A 14423-nucleotide genomic window follows, 5' to 3' on the forward strand; every position below is an offset into this window, starting at 1 on the left:
CTACAACAATTGTACATCCCTGTCTGGAGTAAAAATAAAAAGGTGGCACAACCGTGGCTAACAAGGAAAATTAGGGAAAGTGTTAAATCCAAGAAAGAGGCATATAAATTGGCCAGAAAAAGCAGCAAACCTGAGGACTGGGAGAAATTTAGAATTCAGCAGAGGAGGACTAAGGGTTTAATTAGGAGGGGGAAAATAGAGTATGATAGGAAGCTTGCAGGGAACATAAAAACTGACTGCAAAAGCTTCTATAGATATGTGAAGAGAAAAAGATTAGTGAAGACTAATGTAGGTCCCTTGCAGTCAGAATCAGGTGAATTCATAATGGAGAACAAGGAAATGGCAGACCAATTGAACAAATACTTTGGTTCTGTCTTCACTAAGGAAGACACGAATAACCTCCCGAAAATACAAGAGGACCGAGGGTCTAGCGAGAAGGGGGAACTGAGGGAAATCCTTATTAGTCAGGAAATGATGTTAGGGAAATTGAAGGGAGTGAAGGCCAATAAATCCCCAGGGCCTGATAGTCTGTATCCCAGAGTACCTAAGGAAGTGACCCTAGAAATAGTAGATGGTGGTCATTTTCCAACATTCGATGGACTCAAGATCATTTCCTATGTATTGGAGGGTAGCTAATGTAACCCCACTTTTTAAAAAGGATGGAAAGAGAAAATGGAATTATAGCCTGGTTAGCCTGCTATCGGTGGTGCAGAAAATGTTGGAATCAATCATTAAAGATGTAATAGCAGCGCATTTGGAAAGCAGTGACAGGATCAGTCCAAGTCAGCATGGATTTATGAAAGGGAAATCATGCTTGACAAATCTTCTACAATTTTTTGAGGATGTAACCAGTAGAGTGGATAATGGAGAACCAGTGGATGTAGTGTATTTGGACTTTCAAAAGGTTCCATGCAAGAGATTAGTGTGCAAAATCAAAGCACATGGTATTGGGGGTAATGTATTGATGTGGATAGAGAACTCGTTGTCAGACAGGAAGCTAAGAGTGGAAATAAACGGGTCCTTTTCAGAATGGCAGGCAGTGACTAGTGGGGTACCGCAGGGCTCAGTGCTGGGACTCCAGCTCTTTACAATATATATTAATGATTTAGATGAAGGAATTGAATGTAATATCTCCAAATTTGCAGATGACACTAAGCTGGGTGGCAGTGAGAGCTGCGACGAGGATGCTAAGAGGCTACAGGATGACTTGGACAGATTAGGTGAGTGGGCAAATGCATGGCAGATGCAATATAATGTGGATAAATGTGGGGTTATCCACTTTGGGGGCAAATCAGGCAGGCAGATTACTATCTGAATGGTGACAGATTTAGTAAAAGAGGAGGTGCAATGAGACCTGGGTGTCATGGTACATCAGTCATTGAAGGTAGGCATGTCGATACAGCAGTCAGTAAAGAAAGCAAATGGCATGCTGGCCTTCATAGCGAGGGGATTTGAGTATAGGAGCAGGGAGGTCTTGCTGCAGTTGTACACGGCCTTGGTGAGGCCTCACCTGGAATATTGGGTGCAGTTTTTGTCTCCTAATCTGAGGAAGGACGTGCTTGCTATTGAGGGAGTGCAGTGAAGATTCACCAGATTGATTCCCGGGATGAAAGGACTGACATATGAGGAAAGACTGGATCGGCTAGACTTATACTCACTGCAAATTAGAAGAATGAGAGGGGATCTCATAGAAACGTATAAAATTCTGACGGGGCTGGACAGGTTATGTGCAGGAAGAATGTTGCTGATGTTGGGGAAGTCCAGAACCAGGGGTCACAGTCTAAGGATAAGGGGTAAGCCATTTAGGACCGAGATGAGGAGAAACCTTTTCACCCAGAGAGTGGTGAACCTGTGGAATTCTCTGCCATAGGAGTCCAGTTCGTTGGACATATTCAAAAGGGAGTTAGATGTGTCCCTTATGGCTAAAGGGATCAGGGGGTGTGGAGAGAAGGCAAGGGTGGGGTACTGAGATTGCATGATCAGCCATGATCATATTGAATGGTGGTGCAGGCTTGAAGGGCCGAATGGCCTACTCCTGCACTTATTTTCTATGTTTCTATACAGAGGAGGACAGCGACAGAATACAGGAGGATATTAATAAAGTAGCAGAATGGGTGTGTAATTGGCAAATTAACTTCATTATAGATAAATGTGAGGTAGATAATGTAGATTAGTAGGAAGAATAAGGAGGCCACATGCTCCTTGGAAAATAAGGGGCAAAATTTCCCTGCTCCCCGATTGAGGCGGTAACCAGCTTGGGAAGGGACATTCTGTGCCCGGCGCAGGAGTCCTGCCCCTGCCACAGTATCGAGCGTACTGCCTCTCAAAGGAAGTGGAACGCAATCTCGCGATCTCCATTTCCTTTGGGTGGGGAGTTCTGGGGTGCAACTGGGACGGTGATTCGTGCGTTACGCAGATGCTCCGCGTATCGCTGACGTTCATCAATGCCCCCTCCCCTTCACTTAAAGGGGAGAACCGCTGCACACTCTGAGCCACCAGGGCAGTGAGGACAGGCCCCTGCAGCCCGGTCACCGCGCACTGCGATGATGTCATCGACGGTTGCGCGGCGCTGCCATGGCGGAGCCTCCTCAAACTCCCGGGCAATTTTCCATGAGCCGGGCAAAATGTCCCTGCTAACGGGCCTCTCAAAAAGCGCCAATTTTGCCCCCTAGTGCTCTTTATGAGAGATCTGGGGGTAAGGCACACAGTTCACTAAAAGTAGCAACGCATGTTAATAAGGCCATGAAAAGGTAAACAGAGCACTGGGGTTCATTTCTATCGGGGTAGAATTGAAAAGCAGGTAAGTTGTACAGAGCAGATGGAACCTTGGTTAGACCACACTTGGAGTACTGTGCACAGTTCTGGTCTCCATAATATAAAAAGAGTATAGAAGCACTGGAGTAGGGGCAAAAAAGATTTACTAGAATGATACCAGAACTGAGGTTAATCCTATCAGCAAAAACTGAACAGGCTGGGGCTCTATTCTTTGGGAGAAAGAAGACTGAGGGGTGACCTGATAGAGGTCTTTAAGATGATGAAAGGGTTTGATGCTGACATATTGCGCATGCACGGAACTCGGAATCAGATCCCGGGAAAAGCCGAGAGTTAAAGGCGCGATATAGTAATGCACCTATTAAAGTTTTCAAAATCACTTGTTGACGACTGGCACTGTTACGTCTGTCTGTCGCTGCAAACTCGGAGACTCCTGCACCCTGCTGTGTGTAACCTCCGAGGGAAACGCTTCCTCATCCCTTTAAGTCGCCACCAGTTAACGACTCTGCAAGTCTGCACCGACTGTTTTTCCAGACCTTGTTATTGGCGGGCACTCAATGAGGCACACACACCGAATTTACCGACCGGGGCACAAGTGTGTGCGTTGCACCAGGAATACGTCATGATCGGAGTGATCATCCAGGCGTGAATGGTTTGTGTCTCCAGTGAGCCTCTAATAAAGTTTCCATCGGGGCGTTAAAAGCTTTGTGCCGAGTCGCTGAGCTCTAACGCTCCCATTAACGGCCCCTCTGGCCGCTAACTGAGGCTATAGTCAGCCAAAAATCCAGTCTCTTGATTAGATCACTCCTCAACCTTCTATAGTCAAGGGCATAAAACATGTTTATGTAACCTGTTCTCCTAATTTAACCCTCTAAGCCACTTTATCATTCTGGTGAATCGGCGCTTACCCCCCTCCCAGGCCATTATATCCTTCCTGAGATGCGATGCCCAGAACTGCTCACTGTACTCCAGATCCCATTGGCCTTCTTGATTGCTTCGTGTTCCTGTCTACTAGCTTTCATTAATGAAACAGCAAAGAAGAGATCGATTTCCAACAATACAGATCTCTGCACTCCTCCAGTTCTAGCCTCTTGTGCATCCCCGGTATTCATCACTGCACCATCAGCGGCCGTGCCTTCAGCTGCCGAGGCCCTAAGCTCTGGAATTCCCCCCAAAACCTCTCCACCTCTCTCTCCTTTAAGATGTTCCTTAAAACCTACATGTCTGACCAATTTTCTAATACCTCCTTATGTGGCTCGGTGTCAAATTTTGGTTGATAATGCTGCTTGGGACGTTTTACTATGTTATAGAATAATAGAATTATGCTACGCTATATAACAATAGCATCATAGAAACATAGAAACATAGAAAATAGGTGCAGGAGTAGGCCATTCGGCCCTTCTAGCCTGCATCGCCATTCAATGAGGTCATGGCTGAACATGCAACTTCAGTACCCTATTCCTGCTTTCTCACCATACCCCTTGATCCCCCGAGTAGTAAGGACTACATCTAACTCCTTTTTGAATATATTTAGTGAATTGGCCTCAACTACTTTCTGTGGTAGAGAATTTCACAGGTTCACCACTCTCTGGGTGAAGAAGTTTCTCCTCATCTCGGTCCTAAATGGCTTGCCCCTTATCCTTAGACTGTGACCCCTGGTTCTGGACTTCCCCAACATTGGGAACACTCTTCCTGCATCCAACCTGTCTAAACCCGTCAGAATTTTAAATGTTTCTATGAGGTCCCCTCTCATTCTTCTGAACTCCAGTGAATACAAGCCCAGTTGATCCAGTCTTTCTTGATAGGTCAGTCCCCCCATCCCGGGAATCAGTCTGGTGAACCTTCGCTGCACTCCCTCAATAGCAAGAATGTCCTTCCTCAAGTTAGGAGACCAAAACTGTACACAATACTCCAGGTGTGGCCTCACCAAGGCCCTGTACAACTGTAGCAACACCTCCCTGCCCCTGTACTCAAATCCCCTCGCAATGAAGGCCAACATGCAATTTGCTTTCTTAACCGCCTGCTGTACCTGCATGCCAACCTTCAATGACTGATGTACCATGACACCCAGGTCTCGTTGCACCTCTCCTTTTCCTAATCTGTCACCATTCAGATAATAGTCTGTCTCTCTGTTTTTACCACCAAAGTGGATAACCTCACATTTATCCACATTATACTTCATCTGCCATGCATTTGCCCACTCACCTAACCTATCCAAGTCACTCTGCAGCCTCATAGCATCCTCCTCGCAGCTCACACTGCCACCCAACTTAGTGTCATCCGCAAATTTGGAGATACTACATTTAATCCCCTCGTCTAAATCATTAATGTACAGTGTAAACAGCTGAGGCCCCAGCACAGAACCTTGCGGTACCCCACTAGTCACTGCCTGCCATTCTGAAAAGTACCCATTTACTCCTGCTCTTTGCTTCCTGTCTGACAACCAGTTCTCAATCCATGTCAGCACACTACCCCCAATCCCATGTGCTTTAACTTTGCACATTAATCTCTTGTGTGGGACCTTGTCGAAAGCCTTCTGAAAGTCCAAATATACCACATCAACTGGTTCTCCCTTGTCCACTCTACTGGAAACATCCTCAAAAAATTCCAGAAGATTTGTCAAGCATGATTACCCTTTCACAAATCCATGCTGACTTGGACCTATCCTGTCACCTCTTTCCAAATGCGCTGCTATGACATTCTTAATAATTGATTCCATCATTTTACCCACTATTGAGGTCAGGCTGACCGGTCTATAATTCACTGTTTTCTCTCTCCCTCCTTTTTTAAAAAGTGAGGTTACATTGGCTACCCTCCATTCGATAGGAACTGATTCAGAGTCAATGGAATGTTGGAAAATGACTGTCAATGCATCTTCTATTTCCAAGGCCACCTCCTTAAGTACTCTGGGATGTAGTCCATCAGGCCCTGGGGATTTATTGGCCTTCAATTCCATCAATTTCCCTAATACAATTTCCTGACTAATAAGGATTTCCCTCAGTTCCTCCTCCTTACTAGACCATCTGAACCCTTACTAGACCCTCTGCTCCTCCTCCTTACTAGACCCTCTGAACCCTAACTAGACCCTCCTTACTAGACCCTCTGTAATCATAGAATGGTTACAGCACAGAAGGCCATTTGGCTCGCTGAGACCATGCCGACTCTCAGCTAGTCCCACTCCCCTGCCCTTTCCCCATAGCCCCGCAAATCTTTTTCCTTCAGAAACCTATCCAACTCCCTTTTGAAAGATAAGATTGAGTCTGCCTCCACCACCCTTTCAGGCCGTGCATTCCAGATCTCAACCACTCGCTGCGTAAAAAAGTTTTTTCTCACATTGCCTTTGGATCTTTTGTCAATCACCTATATAAATGCAAGCTGCTATTGAATTCTTTCTTGTTATACCATTAAATTGTATCAACGTTTTGCAGATAAGGATGTAAGAAGGAAGTAACTGACTGTGTCCTTTACAGATCCTCAGGAGGCTGAGAGTCTCCCTGCCTACAGTAGTGTTATATTTCTGAGACCTCAGCGAGCAGAGACAGGTAAGGAATGTTGACTACAGAGCAAGCAACAAAAAGCCAGTTGCCAACCATGATTACTACTTTCAATTAAAGAGTTAACCTTTCACATACCTTCAACTGGCATGATAGCGTGCCTTTTATTGGCTGATAGTGTGCGGGGCTGCCCATTGCAGCGATATGTGAAACACACATGACCTCCGGTAGGGGTCAGTGACAGAGGTCACCGATGGGAGCGATCCCGATGAAATTGCCGGGATCAAATCCCGGAGAAGTTTTGCCCCATCTCCCAAGGCTTTTTTAAAGGCAAAATCCTGAATCCTTGTCTTAAAGGTCATTGCTAAGCACATTTTGTTCCTCGTGTGTTCAACGGTTGATCAGACAATGGGATTATCAGGACTGGGATCTAGCCTGTCGTACAATCATCAATTCAATGGAACAGATTGTCAGTAACAGGGGCATTTGGTTTCTTGATTCTTTTCTCTCTGACACAACTATGGAGATAATCGATTTTGTCTTAATAGATGTGCAGGAGGTAGAAGATGTTCTGTATGGCAATGTGAACAAACCCAAACCACCTCAAGCAAAACAGACAGGTAAGACAGCAAGAATGGCCCTTGAATGTCATTACAACATGCATCAGCTATTACTCAGTGTTGCTCAGTTACAGCCCAGTAATGAATGAGGGGCTGGAGGGGTTGGATTGTCATCAGCGATTATGTAAATTGAGCAAGTTCTCACTGGGAGAGAGAAGGTTGAGAGGCGATAGGATTGCTGATTTTAGCATTCTAAAGGGAGCAGATAATGTCGACCGTGACAAGCTGTTTCACCTTGTCCAGAACAGTAGACCCAGAGGATACGGCCTGAGCTTGCATGGGGATAAATTCAAAACTAATCTGCAGAAACAATGACCTCGATATTTACAGGGAGCAAGGGGAGGGTACGGGGTAGGCTGAACCTGCCTGAAGAACTCGGCAAGGCCGAGGACAGAGGTCCTGATAAATTTAAGGCAAGTCCTGATTATCATTTTTGTGTTCTGTTTCCTGCTGGCAACTTGTCAAATCGACAGTGTCCCAAGTGCACTGGGAGAGCCCGATTTAAATATGTTAATAAGGTGACCCGCCTCCCCATGGCGAGACACTTGGACGCTCCAATATCCACAGCCGCGACTTGTTTCCCGTATTAGACCCCCACCCCCCGACCCTCCTCCACCTGTCCTGGGGGGTTAACAGCGAGAGAGTGATCAGTCTATGGAACAGGTTCCTGAGGGAGTCGATAGACACATTTAGTATTGAACCATTCAAATACAAATTAGATTTCTTATAGAGAATAATATTTTGGGATGCAGTATAGGAGTAATTTGAGACATGGCATGTGATTACGTGTAGTCACTTGGGAGGAACAGGTAACTTTCCACCCATGTTTCCTGATACTACAATATTTTATAACTAAAGTGTTCGAAGAATTTATTTTTAAGAAGAATTTTTTAATGCCCCTCTGATCGGTCTCCTGAGCTGCTCGCAGCACTGTCCTGGAGATTATTTTCTCATTCCTGGAGAGACAGGAACCTAGCCCTACGATAGAAATAATGTGCATTTCTCGAGCGCCTTTCACATCCTCAGCATGTCCCAAAGCGCTGTCCAGCCAGTGAAGTACTTTTTGAAGTGTAGTCACTGATGTAGGGAATCCACAGCTCCAGGATTTGTGGTGTGGTGATGGGGAGCCTAAAGTGGAGGGTGAAACACAGAAACATAGAAACATAGAAAATAGGTACAGGAGAAGGCCATTCGGCCCTTTGAGCCTGCACCACCATTCCTGCTTTCTCTCCATACCCCTTGATCCCTTTAGCCGTAAGGGCCATATCCAACTCTCTCTTGAATTTATCGAACGAACTGGCGTCAACAAATCTTGGTGGAACAGAATTCCACAGGTTAACAACTCTCTGAGTGAAGAAGCTTCTCCTCATCTCGGTCCTAAATGGCTTACCCCTTATCCTTCGACTGTGACCCCTGGTTCTGGACTTTCCCAACATTGGGAACATTCTTCCTGCATCTAACCTGTCCAGTCCCGTCAAAATTTTATATGTTTCTATGAGATCCCCTCATTCTTCCAAACTCCAGTGAATACAGGTCCAGTCTATCCAATCTCTCCTCAAATGTCAGTCCCGCCATCCCGGGAATCAGTCTGGTGAACCTTCGCTGCACTCCCTCAATAGCAAGATCGTCCTTCTTCAGATTAGGAGACCAAAACTGAACACGATATACCAGGTGAGACCTCACCAAGGCCTTGTACAGCTACAGCAAGATCTCCCTGCTACTATACTCAAATCCCCTAGCTATGAAGGCCAACATGCCATTTGCCTTCTTCACTGCCTGCTGTACCTGCATGCCAACCTTCAATGATTGATGTACCATGACACCCAGGTCTCATTGCACCTCGCCTTTTCCTAATCTGCTGCCATTCAGATAATATTCTGCCTTCGTGTTTTTTCCACCAAAGTGGATAACCTCACATTTATCCACATTATACTGCATCTGCCATGCATTTGCCCACTCACCTAACCTGTCCAAGTCACCCTGCAGCCTCTTAGCATCCTCCTCACAGCTCACACCGCCACCCAGCTTAGTGTCATCTGCAAACTTGGAGCTTTTACTTTCAATTCCTTCATCTAAATCATTGATGTATATTGTAAATAGCTGGGGTCCCAGCACTGAGCCCTGCGGCACCCCACTAGTCACTGCCTGCCATTCTGAAAAGGACCTGTTTATCCCGACTCTCTGCTTCCTGTCTGCCAACCAGTTCTATATTCACATCAATATATTACCCCCAATACCATGTGCTTTAATTTTGCATACCAATTTCTCATGTGGGACCTTGTCAAAAGCCTTTTCAAAGTCCAAATACACCACATCCACTGGTTCTCCCTTGTCCACTCTACTAGTTACATTCTCAAAAAATTCTAGAAGCTTTGACAAGCATGATTTCCCTTTCATAAATCCATGCTGACTTGGAGCGATCCTGTCACTGCTTTCCTGGCACTGCTATTTCATCTTTAATAATTGATTCCAAAATTTTCCCCACTACTGATGTCAGGCTAACCGGTCTACAATTACCCGTTTTCTCTCTCCCTCCTTTTTTAAAAAGTGGTGTTACATTAGCTACCCTCCAGTCTATAGGAACTGATCCAGAGTCGATAGATTGTTGGAAAATTATTACCAATGCATCCACTATTTCTAGGGCCACTTCCTTAAGTAATCTGGGATGCAGACTATCAGTCCCTGGGGATTTATCGGCCTTCAATGCCATCAATTTCCCTAACACAAGTTCCTGACTAATAAGGATTTCCTTCAGTTCCTCCTTCTCGCTAGACCCTCGGTCCCCGAGTATTTATGAAACGTTATTTGTGTCTTCCTTCGTGAAGACAGAACCAATATATTTATTCAATTGGTCTGCTATTTCTTTGTTGCCCAGTATAAATTCACCTGATTCTGACTGCAAGGGACCTACATTTGTCTTCATTAATCTTTTTCTCTTCACATATCTGTAGATGCTTTTGCAGTCAGTTTTAATGTTCCTAGCAAGCTTCCTCTCATACTCTATTTTCCTCCTCCTATTTAAACTCTTTCTCCTCCTTTGCTGAATTCTAAATTTCTCCCAGTCCTCAGGTTTGCTGGCCAATTTATATGCCTCTTCCTTGTGTTTAATACTATCCCTAATTTCCCTTGTTAGCCACGGTTGAGCCACCTTCCCCGTTTTATTTTTACTCCAGACAGGATATACAATTGCTGAAGTTCAGCCATGTGATCTTTAAATGTTTGCCATTGCCTATCCACCATTAACCCTTTAAGTATCATTTGCCAGTCTATTCTAGCCAATTCACGACTCATACCATCAAAGTTACCTTTCCTTAAGTTCAGGACCCTAGTCTCGGAATTAACTGTGTCACTCTCCATCTGAACAAAGAATTCTACCATATTATGGTCACTCTTCCCCAACGGGCCTCGCACAGCAAGATTGCTAATTAGTCCTTTCTCTTTACACATCACCCAGTCGAGGATGGCCAGCCCTTGAGTTGGTTCCTCGATATATTGGTCTAGAAAACCATCCCTAATATACTCCAGGAAATCCTCCCCCACCATACTGCTACCAGTTTGGTTAGCCCAATCTATATGTCGATTAAAGTCGTAGGTTAAAGTTCTCTTCCACTCTTCCCTATGGCCCAGTGTGAGGCTGGAATTCCTGGGCTTGTGAGCTCAAGAGCTGGAGCAGGACTTGAACCGACAATCTTCTTCCTCAGCAACAACAACAACCGGCATTTCTCTAGCGCCCTTAACGCAGTAAAATATCCCAAAGCGCTTCGCAGGAGCGTAAGCAAACAAAATTTGACACTGAGCCTGTCATGTATCTTACATTATTATATATAACTGTATCCTAACATGCTATACATGATTGTAATAAGATATGATCTGTAACCACCAGCATACCTTACCACCAGGGGTGCACTTGCAAGAGACAGGTATATAAGGACAGATCTCAGGCAAGTGCAGCATTCCAGAGCTGTGAAATAAAGGTGCAGGTCCAGAGTGACCTTGACTTCACTACATGCCTCGTGTGAATCTGTACTGAGGGGACAGGACTTTACAGTGACGACAAGTTACAGGATTACAGAATCCACAGAAAGGCGAACAACGGATCAGATGAAAAGTACAATGCGGGAGACAATTGGGAGGACTTTATAGAAAGGCTCCAGCAAAGCTTTGTAACCAAAGACTGGTTAGGCGATGATAAGGCAGACAAGAGAAGAGCCCATCTCTTGACCAGCTGTGGCTCGAAAACATATGCTTTAATGAAGGATCTGTTGGCACCCGAGCAACCAGCAAGCAAGTCGTTTGAAGAATTGAGCACACTGGTGAGAGACCACCTGAAGCCAGCGAGCAGCCTACACATGGCCAGACACAGGTTCTACAACTACAGACGCTGTGTGGGCCAGAGCATACCCGACTTCATGGCGGAACTTCGGAGGTTGGCTGGTTTATGTGAGTTCTCCGATGAACTGAGGAGAGAAATGCTGAGAGACTTTTTCATTGAAGGAATAGGCCACACAGGCATATTCCGAAAGCTCATAGAGACCAAGAACCTGACCTTAGAGGCAGCAGCACTGGTTGCACAGACATTTTGGTAGGGGAAGAAGAAACGAGGTTGATTTACAATGCAGGTACGACAACTAATGAAATATCGGAAGAAGTTCACAGCACTAAACAAGCTGCTACCCCCACACACAGACAAAACCGGGAGAACAGGCTCTTGACAGCAGGCAGAAGCCATCAAGGGCCACAGGAACGGCCGTTCACACCTCATCAACCCACAATGCGAGCAATCAACTACAAACTGAGAGAAGCTCAAGAGAGATCAGCCAGACGCAGCTCATTCTTTGGGAACACTTTGAACAATGGAACAGGTCTGTGCTGGAGGTGTGGGGGTGGGCACTCGTCAAGGAGATGTCGATTTCAGCAGGCTGTTTGCAGGAACTGTGAATATACAGGGCATTTGGCCCGCATGTGCAAAAAAACGGCAGCTCGGCTGGTATACGAATCGGATGAGTCGGAAAGCAGACCAGAAGATGGTGGGGACAGTATCCGGGACACTGATGTACAGCGGGTCAACACGATCAATGGCTGCTGCTCCTACAACAGGACGCCTCCTATAATGATGAGGGTCCTACTCAACGGGATATCTGTCAACATGGAGCTGGATACGGGAGCGAGTCAATCTCTCATGGGCGCTCAACAATTTGAACAACTGTGGCCGCATAAAAGAGACAGACCAAAACTCACAAGGGTCGACAAAAAAACTAAGGACCTAGACCAAAGAAATCGTACCAGTCCTCGGCAGCGCCATGCTCTCTGTCACACACAAAGGGACAGTGAACCGACTTCCCCTGTGGATTGTCCCCGGAGACCCCCCAGCACTGCTGGGGAGAAGCTGGCTGGCAAAACTAAACTGGAAATGGGATGATGTCCATGCCATGTCATTAGAGGAACGGACCTCCTGCTCAACAGTTATAAAGCGATTTGAACATCTCTTTCAGCCAGGTGTGGGCACTTTCAAAGGGGCCAAAGTCAAAATCTACACCACACAGGATGCTAGACCGGTCCATCACAAGGCCAGAGCTGTACCCTATGTGATGAGGGAAAAGATTGAACACGAACTAGACAGGCTTTTGCGGGAAGGCATTATATCACCTGTGGAATTAAGCGACTGGGCAAGTCCCATCATCCCAGTCATGAAGCCTGATGGATCCATACGAATCTGTGGGGACTACAAATCTACCATAAACAGAGTCTCCCTACAGGACCAGTACACGCTGCCCAGAGCAGAGGACTTATTTGCCACATTGGCTGGAGGTGAACTTTTCTCAAAATTAGACCTCTCATCTGCGTATATGACGCAAGAATTGACCGAGGAATCCAAGCTACTCACCACCATCAACACACATCGAGGCCTTTTTATGCACAATCCATGCCCATTCGGCATCAGGTCGGCAGCTGCCATATTCCAGCACAACATGGAGAGTCTGCTCAAGTCCATCCCGGGGACGGTTGTATTTCAAGACGACATACTTATCACGGGCAGGGAAACTGACTCCCATCTCCGTAATTTAGAGGAAGTACTAAAGCGGTTGGATCGGGTAGGCCTACGAGTCAAGAAATCCAAGTGCCTGTTTCTCGCACCTGAAGTTGAATTTTTGGGCAGAAGGATTGCCGCTGTTGGAATCCGCCCAACAGAGTCCAAAACAGAAGCAATTCGCCTGGCATCTAGGCCCCGGAATGTCTCAGAACTGCGCGCCTTTCTCGGGCTACTCAATTACTTTGGGAACTTTATGTAGAACTTAAGCACGTTGCTGGAGCCTCTCCATGTGCTACTCAGGAAGGGGTGCGATTGGTTTTGGGGGGACGCCCAGGAACGCGCCTTCAATAAGGCACGCAACCTTCTGTGTTCCAACAGTGTTTTGACTTTCTTTGACCCAGGTAAAAAGCTAGTTCTCACTTGCGATGCATCAGCGTATGGGGTCGGGTGCATTTGACAACATGTCAATAGTGCAGGCAAATTACAATAGCTTATGCCTCCAGGTCACTTTCGCGGGCGGAGCGCGGCTACGGAATGGTAGAGAAGGAGGCGCTCGTGTGCGTGTACGTTGTCAAAAAGATGCACCAATACCTTTTCGGGGTCAAGTTCGCGTTAGAAACCGACCACAAGCCCCTCACATCCCTCCTATCTGAGAGCAAGGCAATAAACGCCAACGCCTCGGCGCGAATTCAACGGAGGGCACTCATGCTGGCGTCCTACGACTATACCATAAGGCACAGACCAGACACAGACAACTGTGCCGACGCGCTCAGCAGGCTACCCCTGGCGACCACGGAAGGGTCTGACGAAATGGACTGTGAGATAGTCATGGAAATCAATGCCTTTGAGTCCACAGGTTGGCCCATGATGGCTCGCCAAATCAGAGCCTGGACGGCCAGCGACCCCACGTTATCCTTAGTAAAAAGATGTGTCCTAATCGGTGACTGGGCAGAGGCTCGCGATGTAACAATCTCAGAAAACAGAATGCATAAAAATCCTAAATCAGAATCGTTTCTTTTTCAACTGTAGTTTAAGCGACTGTCATCAATTCTGCCGAACAGCACCAAGACGTGAGTGAATATTAACACTCTGCGTGTAACAAGTTTCCCTTCTTTTATAACAGTGTTGATAAAGCTAAGGTGCATCTACTGAATTGGAACTCCAATACACAGTGCCATTTTCCCCCAGAATGGAAGCTTTGTGAGTTCCCAATCTCGGCAATCATGCCAAGGGAGCATCTGTACAAAAGAGGAAAAGCCATTTTCTCCTAAAGAAAGAAAGACTTGTATTTACCGTATATAGCGCCTTTCACGATCTCAGTATGTCCCAAAACATTTTACAGCCAATTAACTACTTCTGAAGGTTAGTTACTGTTGTAATGTGCAAATGTGGCAGCCAATCTACACACAGCAATATCCCATGAACAGCCATGTGATAGATGCTATGTATGCTAATCTCACCAATGAGTAAGACTTGCCACCAGGGGGCACACCTGTGGGGGACCAA

Source organism: Pristiophorus japonicus, chromosome 1, assembly GCF_044704955.1.
Source record: "Pristiophorus japonicus isolate sPriJap1 chromosome 1, sPriJap1.hap1, whole genome shotgun sequence".
Lineage (NCBI taxonomy): Eukaryota > Metazoa > Chordata > Chondrichthyes > Pristiophoridae > Pristiophorus > Pristiophorus japonicus.